This window comes from Salmo salar, chromosome ssa22 (genome assembly GCF_905237065.1).
Source record: "Salmo salar chromosome ssa22, Ssal_v3.1, whole genome shotgun sequence".
In the NCBI taxonomy this organism is placed as follows: domain Eukaryota; kingdom Metazoa; phylum Chordata; class Actinopteri; order Salmoniformes; family Salmonidae; genus Salmo; species Salmo salar.
In genome coordinates this window covers 37,568,903-37,582,210 of record NC_059463.1, presented here as the reverse complement: position 1 = coordinate 37,582,210, position 13,308 = coordinate 37,568,903, and the positions used below count along the sequence as shown (strand labels likewise).

At 46.9% G+C, this 13,308-nt stretch overlaps 1 protein-coding gene across 3 annotated transcripts in view; it reads left to right on the top strand.

Annotated features, from left to right (window-relative positions):
* LOC106583558 (sodium- and chloride-dependent GABA transporter 2) overlaps positions 1–13,308 on the top strand; it is a 52,598-nt gene that overhangs the window by 18,494 nt on the left and 20,796 nt on the right. The gene's annotated exons all lie outside the window — the stretch shown is intronic.

The following is a 13,308-nucleotide window of genomic DNA, read 5'->3' as shown; positions in this document are numbered from 1 at the left end:
TAGGCTACCTGCCGCCCCATCAACACAGGTGATAACACAAGCAATTAATTCATCACACATGCAATTAAAGTGAATCGCAGGTGTCATATTCCCTTAACAAGGCACTTAACCCTAATTGCTCCTATAAGTCGTACTGTTTAAGTGTCTGCTAAATGACTCAAATGTAAATGTCAAGGCGATCACGTCACATCAATCACATTAAATCTCATATGCAAGAAATAAGACAGCAGAAATGTAACTACAGTTGAAGTCGGAAGTTTACATACACTTGCAGTTATTAAAACTCGTTTTTCAACCACTCCACAAATTTCTTGTTCACAAACTATAGTTTTGGCAAGTCAGTTAGGACATCTACTTTGTGCATGACAGAAGTAATTTTGCAACAATTGTTTACAGACAGATTATTTCACTTATAATTCACTGTATCACAATTCCAGTGGGTCAGAAGTTTACATACACTAAGTTGACTGTGCCTTTAAACAGCTTAGAAAATTCAAAAAGTGATGTCATGGCTTTAGAAGCTTCTGATATGCTAATTGACATCATTTGAGTCAAGGTTCATCCTTGGGAGAAATTTCCAAATGCCTGAAGGTACCACATTCATCTGTACAAACAACAGTATGCAAGTATAAACACCATGGGACCACGCAGCCATCATATATTGGAGTGGCCATCACAAAGCCCTGACCTCAATCCTATAGAAAATGTGTGGGCAGAACTGAAAAAGTGTGTGCGAGCAAGGAGGCCTACGAAACCTGACTCAGTTACACCAGCTCCATCAGGAGGAATGGGCCAACATTCACCCAACTTATTGTGGGAAGCTTGTGGAAGGCTACCCGAAACATTTGACCCAAATTAAACAATTTAAAGGCAATGCTACCAAATACTAATTGAGTGTATGTAAACTACTGACCAACTGGGAATGTGATGAAAGTAATTAAAGCTGAAATAAATCATTATCTCTACTATTGTTCTGACATTTCACATTCTTAAAATAAAGTGGTGATCCTACCTGACCTAAGACAGGGAATTTTTACTCGGATTAAATCTCAGGAATTGTGAAAAACTGAGTTTAAATGTATTTGGCTAAGGTGTATGTAAACTTCCAACTTCAACTGTATTTACAATGCAAACACAGGAAAATACATTTTGATGTGGGCAAATGGAATAGTGGACATTCTCATTTAACAAACCATCTATTTTGAAACAGACTGACAATATACTGAACATTTCATAATTTCATCATAAGCATAATTAAAAATGAAACATCTAATATGCTCCGTATTTTGGAGAATACAATACTGTTAAACAACCACTTTATGTTAGGGACAAGAGAAGATTGATATTTTAGAGACTTAAAGGTGTACTATGCAGAAATTGCTCCACCATTTCCTGGTGGCAGAAATTCTTAGTTTGCCTAAGTTTTATGTGAAAAAACAAAGTATAGTGTAGAGAATCATTGTACCATCTAAACTGCTGTGAAATATATTTTCCAATACCAAAAGTATTGTATTTTCAGCTGTTTGAAGCAGGTATACAAAACCGAAATTAAAAGACGCAAAAACAAGAAGAACGGGAAGCATAGAAATATTGCACATAGAACAGATCTATCGCTTCTTAGACTTAGTTTCAATGAGAATGACAAATCTGTAACTCTCTTTTCTATGAATTTTGTCAGCTTGTCCAAAAAGTTACATATTGCAGCTTTAAGACTGGAGTCTAAAAAGGCCTACAGGAAAGGGGAGAAATCTACACTGAGTGTACAAAACATTAGGAATACCATCCTAATATTGCGTTGGAGCATGGTGTCGAAAGCATTCCACAGTGATGCTGGCCCATGGCTGGATGTCCTTTGGGTGGTGGACCATTCTTGATATACACAGGGAACTGTTGATCATGAAAATCCCAGCAACGTTGCAGTTCTTGACACACTCAAACCGTTGCACCTGAAAACTACTACCATACCCCGATCAAAGGCTAATAAATATTTTGTCTTGCCCATTCACCTTCTGAATGGCACACACACAATCCATGTCTCAATTGTCTCAAGGCTTATAAATCCTTCTTTAACCTGTCTCCTTTTCTTCATCTACAATGATTAAAGTGGGTTTAACCAGTGGCATCAATAAGGGATCATAGCTTTCACCTGGATTCACCTGGTCAGTCTATGACAAGGAAATCCTGGATAGGTGAGGCCTTTGAAGGTATGCATCCAGTACGTAGGTAGCTCCTTACTAGTTTGTAATTTATTGTGGGGGCATGTCTGAAACTGAGCCCAGGAGGTTCAGTGAACATTTCACGTAATGTGGGGTCACTACAGATGATGTCCCAATTACTTTTGAGGATTTGTCTGATTTGGACTGCTTCCATACTGTACCGTGTAACAAAATAGGGCTTTTGAGCCTGTTCTCGTTTACGTTTGTGACAAAGCAGCTAATTTCTATCAAGTGACAGGGCTCTGTTATGAGCTTGTGTAAGCACCTGAGGCTGGTACCCTCTCTGCTTAAAGCGTTGCTGCATGTCACATACTGTACGTGTCTAAGTCACTGAAATTGTCCAAATGGAATCTTGTTGAAAAGCCACTGGATGGTGTTCCGATCCATGCCTTTTCTGTAGATAGAAGTGTGTAAGTTGCTTTGGTCGTCCTTTGCGATTTTTCAGTCAAGAAAGTTGATCTCGGTTTGATCATACTCCAAGCTCAGTTTCAGGTTTTTATTGGTTCAGTTATTTATGCATGGAAATCCAACAGTTTCTGTTCAGAGTCAGAGAAGACAGAATCACTTCATCAATGTACCGGCCCCACCAGACAATCTTGTCTTGAAAGGTATTGGTGGCAAAGTATATAAACCAGTCCTCCCATAGTCCTAATAACAAGTTAGCATTATTTGGTGCGAAGCAAGCTCCCAAAGCTGTCCCCTTATCCTGTCTTTACAGTTGGTCCTGGAACAGGAAGACATTGTTATTTAGGGTCCACAGTGAGTTGCACAATAATGTCACTAGGGGGCATCAGGTCACCAGGTCTTGACTCATTATAAAGCCTCAAGACCTTCATCATGGACTATGTTGCTGCGTAAAGACTGTCCTGGATGTAGGAAGGTAATCCTGCAACAAAGGGTTTTTATTAAGAAATCCGCACATTTGGATGTTGATTCTGTTATAGAGTCATTTCCACTGATAAAGGTCTGCCTGGTGGATTTTAATTAATAAATGTTTTCTTTTAGTAGTATGTCAAAATATGGAAAACATGGCACAGTAAGTAGTCATGTTCTCTTTTGGAAATCCAACTTTCATTTTTGGCCACAGTTAATAGCTCAGTGAGTTCCCTTTTCATGTTCTCCAGTAGATTTGAAGGTTGCATAGAATAGTACTCAGTGTTCTTTAGTTGGTGTATAGCCTCTTCTATGTATTTGTCCCATACACACCTCACCTCCCTTGTCTGCACTTTTTATGATGATATCATCTCTTGCTGATAGCCATTTGAGCTCTTCAGATTTTTTGTGGGGGGTCAAGTGGTGCTGGCGTGTCTTCTGTTCATTAAATGTTCTACCTCAGAAGACACCTTTTAGTGAAGGTGTTCAATGTAGTTTGTATTAATGGGTAGAAAGGTGGACTTAGGTCAGAAGGAATAGTTTATGTGTGGCACACTAGTAGAGGAACAGGTCTTTTTTGTTGTTGTCATTTAGCAGACACTCCTTTCCAGAGTGATTTACAGTAGTGAGTTCCTATTTTTTCATACTGGTCCCCCGTAGGAATCGAACCCACAACCTTGCCGTTCAAGCACCACGCTCTACCAACTGAGCCACATAGGATCTATAGGCCTTCACATTGAAGGGGTTTTGCTGGTACCAGACCTTCAAATGTAAACTCCAGTAAAACATAAAAATATCTACATTGGTATTAAAGTCAACCTGAATTAGTCGGGGTGAATGACAGCCTCTTTACTCATTGACAGTTACTTCATACTGGATCCATACCCTCAAAAGCCTCACCTATCCAGGACTCAATGAAGACATAGATTTCTCCCGTTTCCTGTAGGCCCTTTCCTACACACTTAGGTCCTCACTCAAGTGTTCAGACCCCTTGACTTTTTCCACATTTTGTTACGTTACAGCCTTATTCTAAAATGGATTAAATCGTTTTTTTCAATCTACACACAATACCCCATAATGACAAAGCAAAAACTGGTTTTTATACGTTTTTGCAAATGTATTACAAATAAAACTCTGAAATATCAAATTGACATAAGTATTCAGACCCTTTACTCAGTACTTTGTTGAAGCACCTTTGGCAGCGATTACAGCTTTGAGGCTTCTTTGGTAAGACGGTACAAGCTTGGCACACCTGTATTTGGAGAGTTTCTGTCATTCTTCTCTGCAGAACCTCTGAAGCGCTGTCAGGTTGGATAGGGACCGTCGCTGCACAGCTATTTCCAGGTCTCTCCAGAGATGTTCAATCGGGTTCAAGTCCGGGTTCTGGCTGGGCCACTCAAGGACATTGTACTTTGCTCCGTTCATCTTTCCCTCGATCCTGACTAGTCTCCCAGTCCCTGCCGCTGAAAAACATCCCCACCGTATGATGCTGCCACCACCATGCATCACCATAGGGATGGTGCCAAGTTTCCTCCAGACCTGACGCTTGGCATTCAAATCAAATGTATTTATTAAGCCCTTCTTACATCAGCTGATATCTCAAAGTGCTGTACAGAAACCCAGCCTAAAACCCCAAACAGCAAGCAATGCAGGTTTAGAAGCATGGTGGCTAGGGAAAACTCCCTAGAAAGGCTGGAACCTAGGAAGAAACCTAGAGAGGAACCAGGCTATGAGCGGTGACCAGTCCTCTTCTGGCTGTGCCGGGTGGAGATTATAACAGAACATGGCCAAGATGTTCAAATGTTCATAGATGACCAGCAGGGTCAAATAATAATAATCACAGTGGTTGTCGAGGGTGCAACAGGTCAGCACCTCAGGAGTAAATGTCAGTTGGCTTTTCATAGCCGATCATTCAGAATATCTCTACCGCTCCTGCTGTCTCTAGAGAGTTGAAAACAGCAGATCTGGGACAGGTAGCATGTCCGGTGAACAGGTCGGGGTTCCATAGCCGCAGGCAGAACAGTTGAAACTGGAGCAGCAGCACGGCTAGGTGGACTCGAGACAGCAAGGAGTCATCAGGCCAGGTAGTCCGGAGGCATGGTCCTAGGGCTCAGGTCCTCCGAGAGAGAGAAAGAAAGAAAGAAAGAAAGAAAGAAAGAAAGAAAGAAAGAAAGAAAGAAAGAAAGAAAGAAAGAAAGAGAGAAAGAGAAAGAGAGAATTAGAGAGAGCATACTTAAATTCACACAGGACACCGGATAAGACAGGAGAAATACTCCAGATATAACAGACTGACCCTAGCCCCCCGACACATAAACTACTGCAGCATAAATACTGGAGGCTGAGACAGGAGGGGTCAGGAGACACTGTGGCCCCATCCGACGATACCCCCGGACAGGGCCAAACAGGCAGGATATAACCCCACCCACTTTGCCAAAGCACAGCCCCCACACCACTAGAGGTATATCTTCAACCACCAACTTACCATCCTGAGACAAGGCAGAGTATAGCCCACAAAGATCGCCATGGCACAACCCAAGGGAGGTGCCAACCCAGACAGGAAGATCACATCAGTGACTCAACCCACTCAAGTGACGCACCCCTCCTAGGGACAGCATGGAAGAGCACCAGTACGCCAGTGACTCAGCCCCTGTAATAGGGTTAGAGGCAGAGAATCCCAGTGGAGAGTCAGGCCAAAAAGTTCAATCTTGGTTTCATCAGACCAGAGAATCTTGTTTCTCATGGTCTGAGAGTCCTTTAGGTGCCCTTTGGCAAACTCCAAGCGGGCTGTCATTTGTCTTTTACTGAGGAGTGGCTTCCGTCTGGCCACTCTACCATAAAGGCCTGATTGGTGGAGTGCTGCAGAGATGGTTGTCCTTCTGGAAGGTTCTCCCATCTCCAGAGAGGAACTCTGAAGCTCTGTCAGAGTGACCATCGGGTTCCTGGTAACCTCCCTGACCAAGGCCCTTCTCCCCCGATTGCTCAGTTTGGCCGGATGGCCCTCTCTAGGAAGAGTGCTGTTGGTTCCAAACTTCTTCCATTTATGAATGATGGAGGCCACTGTGTTCTTGGGGACAGACATTTTTTGGTACCCTTCCCCAGATCTGTGCCTCGACACAATCCTGTCTCGGAGCTCTACGGACAATTCCTTTGACCTCATGGCTCTGCCATGCAGTGTCAACTGTGGGACCTTATATAGACAGGTGTGTGCCTTTCCAAACCATGTTCAATCAATTGAATTCAACACAGGTGATCAATGGAAACAGGACGCACCTGAGCTCAATTTCGAGTCTCATAGCAAAGGGTCTGAATACTTATGTAAATAAGGTATTTCTGTTTTATATTTTTAACACATTTGCAAAAATGTCTAAAAAACCTGTTTTCGCGTTGTCATTATGGGGTATTGTATGTAGATCGATGAGGGGCAAAAAAATATTTTATCCATTTTAGAATAAGGCTGTAACGTCACAACAAATGTGGAAAAGTCAAGTGGTCTGAATACTTTCCGAATGCACTGTATATAGTCTATTCTGACTTGTGCCAGTTGTTCTTTCGCACTTCTATAAATTTCACTGTCAGATTGTTTGGTAATTTTCCATTTGAAGGTCGTCTAGTTGTGTCTTTCAGTAGATAGCTGCTAAGCTTAAAAGCCAAACTGCCAAGCCTGTAGACCTATCTACTTGTACTATGATTATACTGATTTGGGTAGAGTGCACATCTGTTATTTTACTCTTTGTTTCACAACCATTCTACAGGAACAGTAAACAACTGTCTTTTAAAATCTCATCAGGGGAGTGAACAATTTGAATATGATTTAAACATGTAAAATACACTAGAGATGTGGTTGTTGCAGTAGGAAAATATATTCTTTACAGTCCTTTTTCAGCTGTTAATAAAATTTACTCAACAATTATGTGGTTACAATACATTGCATTACTTATATCCAAATATAGTACATAAATAGCAACTATCTGTCACATCTGCTCCTGCAACGCCCTCGACTGCTCATTCTGTGTCTCCTTTATCTACCGCCACTCCCCCAGTACTCTCTCCCTCTCTCTGTGTGTGTGTGATTGTGTGGGCGGAGACAGGCGTGCTGGAGTCAAAGCAGATTCCCACCAGCTGTAACCTGTTCCATAATCAATACCTCTAAAAAACTCAGCCCTGCCACTTCCACGCTGCCAGATCGTAATCTCTGCTAAATCAGTCTCCGTTTCTAGCCATTTGTTACTATTCAGATCCTGTTATCCTGTTGTGCCTGTTTTCCTTGCCTGATGGGGTTTTCCTCTCCGCTACAGTCCTGCCCGTGTAACCGATGTGAAATGGCTAGTTAGTTAGCGGTGGTGCGCGCTAATAGCGTTTCAATCGGTGACGTCACTCGCTCTGAGACTTGAAGTAGGGTTGCCCCTTGCGTTGCAAGGGCCGCGGCTTTTGTGGCGCGATGGGTAACGATGCTTCGTGGGGTGTCAGTTGATGATGCGTGCAAGGGTCCCTGGTTCGAGCCCAGGTTGGGGCGAAGAGAGGGACGGAACCTACACTGTTACATTGATGCTGTTGACCCGGATCGTTGGTTGCTGCGGAAAAGGAGGAGGTCAAAGGGGGGGTGAGTGTAACCGATGTGAAATGGCTAGTTAGTTAGCGGTGGTGCGCGCTAATAGCATTTCAATCGGTGACGTCACTCGCTCTGAGACTTGAAGTAGGGTTGCCCCTTGCGTTGCAAGGGCCGCGGCTTTTGTGGCGCGATGGGTAACGATGCTTCGTGGGGTGTCAGTTGTTGATGCGTGCAAGGGTCCCTGGTTCGAGCCCGGGTTGGGGCGAAGAGAGGGACGGAACCTACACTGTTACACCCGCTCTGACTCTAGTCCCTGTCTCCAGTCCCATGTCTCGTCATCATGCTACTGTGTCCTGGATTCCCCACTCTACTACTCCCTTGGATTCCCCTCCGGACCTGCTTACCCTGTTTCAACCCCTCTCGCTCCAGCCTCAGCCTCCGCACCTGGTTTCCAGAAACCCGCCCGAGCTTCCCCTAACCAGCACTCCATCTTCCCCGTCTTTCAATAAATACCTTGGTTACTTCATCCCAGTCTCCTCGTCTGAATCTGTTCTTGGGTTCCCCTGTTCCACTCTGCGTAACAGTACAATCTGGCCAAAGAGATGAACCCAGCAGACTGCTACTCTCCACCAAACCCTCGTCGGCCAAGGCGCCCTGCTCGAGCAACATGACCAAGCCCTGAAGACCCTTCTGGAGCATATCAAGGAGTTTTCACAGAGCCTGTCTGACCTACAGGGCCGACCCTTCGCCCAGAGCTCACAACCAGTTCCAAGTCCTTCTCCTCAGCTCCGGGAGCCATTTGTTCCGACTCCCGAGCATTACGATGGCAACCTCGGCGCTTGCAGAGCCTTTTTGGTACAATGTTCACTAGTATTTGAGCAACAGCCATAATCTTATGCTAGCAAACGGGCCAAGATTTCCTTTCTGATTGGCTGGCTCCGTGGAGCAGCGCTTTCCTGGGACACAGCGGTGTGGGAGAGACCCCCCATCTGTTTCTCCTACTCCAGATTCACGGAGGAGATGAAGAATGTCTTCGACCACCCGATCTGCGGTAAGGATGCCGCTAAATGACTCCTGTCCCTCCGTCAAGGCCCCCATAGTGTTGCTGAGGTGGCATGTGAGTTTCGCACCCTCGACGCTGAGAGCGGCTGGAATGAGGAGGCCCTTCAGGGAGCATTCCGGAACGCGCTCACTGAGATCTTGAAGGACGAGTTGGTGTCCAGGGATGAGCCTGATGGACTTGATGAACTCATCTCTCTCGCTATCCACATCGACAACCGTCTCCGTGAGCCTCGGAGGGAGAGGGTAGGTAGGGTTGCATGTCCCATAACATCTGCTTCTGTGCCCTGTCCTCCTTCTCCAACTGCATCTCATCCCCAGGCTAGTCCACATCCTGATCCCATGCAGCTCGGGCCCTTCTCTTTCCAGAGGAGAGGCAACGATGAATCGGCGCTAGGAGCTGCCTATATTGTGGCCAGGTTGGTCACTTTGTCTCCACGTGTTCACTGTGTCCAGCAAAAAATGGGGCTCGGCAGTAGTTGGGGATATACTCTTGAGCCAAATCGCCTGCCCATCTTCCCCCAGACCCCTGCTTGAAGGCAACCTTGTGTGGCCATACTCTGTCCATAAGCCAGGCTTTTCCTCTGTCTGCTCTCATCGATTCGGTCGCAGATGAGAGCTTCCTGGACCGGGGTGTTATTACCCAGTTGGGCCTGGACACTGTCCCACTCGATTCACCCCTCGATGCCAAAGCTCTCAATGGACAGCTCCTCACCCGTGTCTGTGAGAGAACCGTCCCTGTCATCCTGCGTCTCTTTGGAAATCACCAGGAAAAGATCAGTTTACACATAATCGACTGTCTTTACTCTCCCCTGGTTCTTGGCCATCCATGGTTAAAGCTACACAACCCACAGATTGATTGGACCACCGGAAAGGTATCCACTTCGAGTTCATTTTGTCACTCTAATTGTTTACTTTCTGCCCTTCCCCCTGCCTTGTCTGTGCTCCAGTTCATTCCAGAACCTCCGGACCTGTCATCAGTTTCTTCCGAGTATCATGATCTAGCTCCTGTGTTCAGCAAGCACCACGCCCTGACGCTGCACTCATCGGCCGTACAACTGTGCCATTGACCTCCAACCTGGAGGTCCTCTCCCCAGTAGCCGGTTGTTTAATCTCTCTCATCCCGAGCAAGAGGCTATGGAGTGGTACATCCAGGATTCTCTGGCTGCAGGACTTATCAAGCCATCTTCCTCCCCGGTGGGTGCTGGGTATTTCTTTGTGAAGAAGAAGGATGGGTCACTGAGGCCGTGCATAGACTTCCGTGGGCTGAATAATACCACTGTTAAGAACAAATACCCCTTGCAACTCATCAGCTCTGCATTTGCCCCACTCCATGGTGCCACGGTGTTTACCAAACTCGACCTCCGGAATGCCTACCACCTTGTCCGCATAAGAGAGGGGGACGAGTGGAAGACTGCATTCAACACACCTGGTCACTTTGAGTATTTGGTCATGCCTTTAAGTCTTACTAACGCCCCTGCTGTTTTCAGAACCTAGTCAATGACGTGCTTAGGGATGTGTTTGGGCGCTTCGTTTTTGTCTATTCAGATGACATCCTGATTTTTTCCAAGGACCCTGAGGCTCAACAGCAACACGTTTGCCAAGTTCTTCAATGGCTGTTGGAGAATAAGCTATTTGTTAAAGCTGAAAAATGTGACTTGCATGCTGCCACAGTGTCTTTCCTGAGTTATATTATTGCACAAGGACAGTTACATATGGACCCCGCCAAGGTCATGGCAGTCACAGAGTGGCCCGCGCCCTCCAACCTGAAGCAGCTATAGCGTTTCCTGGGGTTTACACATTTTTACAGACGTGTCATCCGCAACTACAGCCGACTGGCAGCACCTTTCACCACTCTCACCTCCACTCCGTTCCACTGGACTCCTGAGGCAGAGGCAGCTTTCCTGGAAGCGTCACTTCACCTCCGCTCCGGTCCTTACTCAGCCTGACCCAGAACTCCAGTTCATCGTGGAGGTGGACGCCGCTGATCAGAAGGTCCACCCATGTGCATTCTTTTCCCATAAGCTCTCACCTGCAGAGAGGAATTTTGACATCGGAAACCGGGAACTCCTGGCAGTTAAGCTGGCTCTGGAGGAATGGCGTTACTGGCTGGAGGGCTCTGTGACCCCCTTCATTGTGTGGACTGAGCATAAAAACCTGTCCTACATCCAGACCGCCAAACGTCTGAACTCCCGGCAAGCCAGGTGGGCCTTGTTCTTCGGTAGATTCAATTTCACGCTCACTTATTTCCCCTGTTCGAAGAATACCAAGCCTGATGCCCTCTCTCGCCATTTCACCACCGACAACACGGGTACCGAGCCAGAAGCCATTATGCCATCCACCTGCCTTGTTGCCGCCGTCACCTGGGAGATCGAGTTCCATATCCGCCAGGCTCAGCAGAACCAGCCTGACTCGGGTAACCGTCCTAGTAATGCTCTGTTTGTTGCAGATTGTGTTCGCTCTGATGTTCTTCAGTGGGGCCATTCTACCCACCTCACCTGTCACCCTGGTATGAACCAGAGCCTCACCTTCCTGCGTCAGCGCTTTTGGTGGCCCACCATGGAGCGAGATGTCTGGGAGTTTGTCTCAGCCTGTTTGGTTTGTGCCCGGAACAAAACCTCCACTAAACCCACTTCCGGTCTGCTCCACCCTCTTCCCATACCCATCGCCCCTGGTCACACATAGCTCTGGACTTCGTCACTGGCCTTCCCCCATCAAACGGTAACTCCGTCATCCTCACCATTATTGACAGGTTTTCCAAAATGGCTCACTTCATTCCCCTCTCCAAGCTCCCATCCTCCAGGGAGACTGCGGACCTGTTAGTATCCCATGTGTTTCGTCTGCATGGCATCCCACTGACATCGTTTCCGACAGAGGACCCCAGTTTACCTCCCAGGTATGCAGATTCTTCTGTTCAGCTCTTGGTATCAATGTCAGTCTTTCTTCTGGATATCACCCCCAGACCAATGGCCAGACCGAACGGGCCAACCAAGAGATGGAGACGCTGCGTGACTTCTGCTAACCCTTCCTCCTGGAGTGCTCAACCCTCACCAATGCCTCGTCAGGTATGTCATCCTTTGTGTGTGCTCTGGGTTACAAACTCCCCTTCTTCCCCACTCAAGAGGTAGAGGTTGCGGTTCCCTCTGTCCAGGACCATCTGCGCCATTGTCACCCAACCTGGAGGAAGGCTTTGGCTGCCCTGCCTCGTGCCTCCGACATGACCCACTCCCAAGACATCCTTCGCAGGGCCTCAGCTCCAGTCTATATCCCCGGGTCAAAAGGCATGGCTCTCATCAAAGAACCTGCCATTGAAGGTGGCATCGAAGAAACTTTCCCCCCGATTCATTTGTCCTTTTGAAATTGACTGTGTCATTAACCCCTCTGCGGTGCGCCTGAAACTCCCAGCCTCTCTCAGGATCCATCCTACCTTCCATGTATCCCTGATTAAACCTGTCTGCTCCAGTCCCCTGTCTCTTCCTGCAGCAGCTCCTCCACCCCCTCTGCTCATCGCTGACAATCCTGCCTATACCGTCCAGCGGCTTCTGGATGTGCGCCGTCGTGGCTGGCAATACCTGGTGGACTGGGAGGGATACGGGCCTGAGGAGCGCTGCTGGGTGCCCCGCCATCACATTCTGGACCCCTCCCTCTTACGAGATTTCTATACCTCACACCCAGATAAGCCTGGTCAGGCGTCAGGTGGTGCCCTTAGAGGCGGTGGTACTGTCACATCTGCTCCTGCAATGCCCTCTACCGCTCATCCTGTGTCTCCTTGACCTGCCGCCACCAGTACTCTCTCCCTCTCTCTCTGTGTGTGTGATTGTGTGGGCGGAGATAGGTGTGCTGGAGTCAGAGCAGATCCCCACCAGCTGCAACCTGTTCCATAATCAAGACCTCTACAAAAACTCAGCCCTGCCACTTCCACGCTGCCAGATCGTAATCCTCTGCTCAGTCAGTCTACGTTTCTAGCCGTTTGTTACTATTCAGATCCTGTTGTGCCTGTTCCCCTTCGCTATAGTTCTGCCCGCTCTGACTCTGGTCCCTGTCTCCAGTCCCGTTTACTATGTCCTGGATTCCCCACTCTACTACTCCCTTGGATTCCCCTCCGGACCTGCTTACCCTGTCTCAACCCCTCTCGCTCCAGCTTCAGCCTTCCAGAAACCCGCCTGAGCTTCCCCTGACCTGCACTCCATCTCCCCCCTGTCAATAAATACCTTGGTTACTTCATCCCAGTCTCCTCGTCTGAGTCTTGGATTCCCCTGTTCCACTCTGCGTAACACTATCTAGTTCCAGTACAGACCAAGTGGTGCTTGTTTTGATTGTATTAGGTTAGTGTCATTATTAGCTTGTTTTACCACTTCATTTGTAAGTAGTAAATATCAGATACAAAAGGGTGGGGGAGGAAGTTTGTAGTTTATGATGTTACCCTGATCCACTGAGTCCGCTAGATCGCATTACAGGACGTGTGTGATAATATAGACTACCACTGTAATCTTAAATGTTTCCCCAAGTTATCTAAGGGCACAATATTTTGTGATGTATTTTTAAGCCAAGTTTGAGCTCCCACTGAGCTGCTCATGCTGTCTCTGCATTAGACATTGTTTTGCCTCAATA